Genomic DNA, 1,004 nt, shown 5'->3' on the forward strand with positions numbered 1-1,004 from the left:
AGGGCCAAAGGGGGACCCCAACCCCAATCCTTGCTGAATAACACCACAAACATTGCAAGACACAATGTGCTGAAGGCATGCTCTGTCTTGTTTAATAGTTGTTTTCCTTTAATAGTTGTTTTCCTTTAATGATCTGCTAAGAAACAAGTGTATCTGGTAGGATGGCGGATGCCCACGCATGGGGGGCCACTGGGTGGGATCCACTTTGAGACCCCAATTCTGCCACATGCCCCTCTTGTGTCTTTGAGAAAGTCCCTCCCCCCCCTTACAGTCCTTCCTCCAAATGCAAACCCTGAATAGAAGGCTACATTATCCCCATTATTATAGGGTGAGGAGGAACTTATACACTATGGGGGTGTGTGTGCAATAGGGCCAGCAACTTAAAAGTCTGAACTGAGACCATCAGCCACGTCAGCCTTCACACCAGCGACTGTTGGAGGCAGCCCATCTTGAAACCAGGGAGCAACGGTGTCAAAGGTCAGATAATAATTGGGTGAGGAAAGGTTTCTCAGGCCAGCATTCAGAAATCCAACAGTGGGGCAACTGGGGTCTTGGGGAGGAACCACCCCATTTGCCATGCAAGCACTGTGTGTGATGAAGCCAATTGGGCACCAGGGGGCAGCAGAGCCCTTCCACAAGGACCACAACTCTCTCCCCTCTCATAGAATCATAGAATTGGAAGAGACCACTAGGGCCCTGATCCAGTCCAACCCCTTCTTCTGCCATGTAGGAACTCTCAATCAAAGCATCCCCAATAGATGGCCATCCAGCCTCTGCTTAAAGACAGCCTCCAAGGAAGGAGACTCCACTATAATCTCAGAGGAAGGAGTCTGTTCCTCTGTCAAACAGCCCTTACTCTCAGGAAGTTCCTCCTAATGTTGAGCTGGAATCTCTTTTCCTTTAGCTTACACCAATTGCTCCATTGGGTCCCATTCTCTGGAGCAGCAGAAAACAAGCTTGCTCCCTCCTCAATATGACATCCCTTCAAATATTTAAACAGGGCT

The 1,004-nt window shown here is 49.1% G+C and overlaps 1 protein-coding gene across 4 annotated transcripts in view; it reads right to left on the minus strand.

Annotated features, from left to right (window-relative positions):
- IMPDH1 (inosine monophosphate dehydrogenase 1) overlaps nucleotides 1-1,004 on the minus strand; it is a 57,160-nt gene that overhangs the window by 34,131 nt on the left and 22,025 nt on the right. The window lies entirely within an intron of this gene.

This window comes from Sceloporus undulatus, chromosome 5, assembly GCF_019175285.1.
Source record: "Sceloporus undulatus isolate JIND9_A2432 ecotype Alabama chromosome 5, SceUnd_v1.1, whole genome shotgun sequence".
Classification (NCBI taxonomy): Eukaryota; Metazoa; Chordata; class Lepidosauria; order Squamata; family Phrynosomatidae; genus Sceloporus; species Sceloporus undulatus.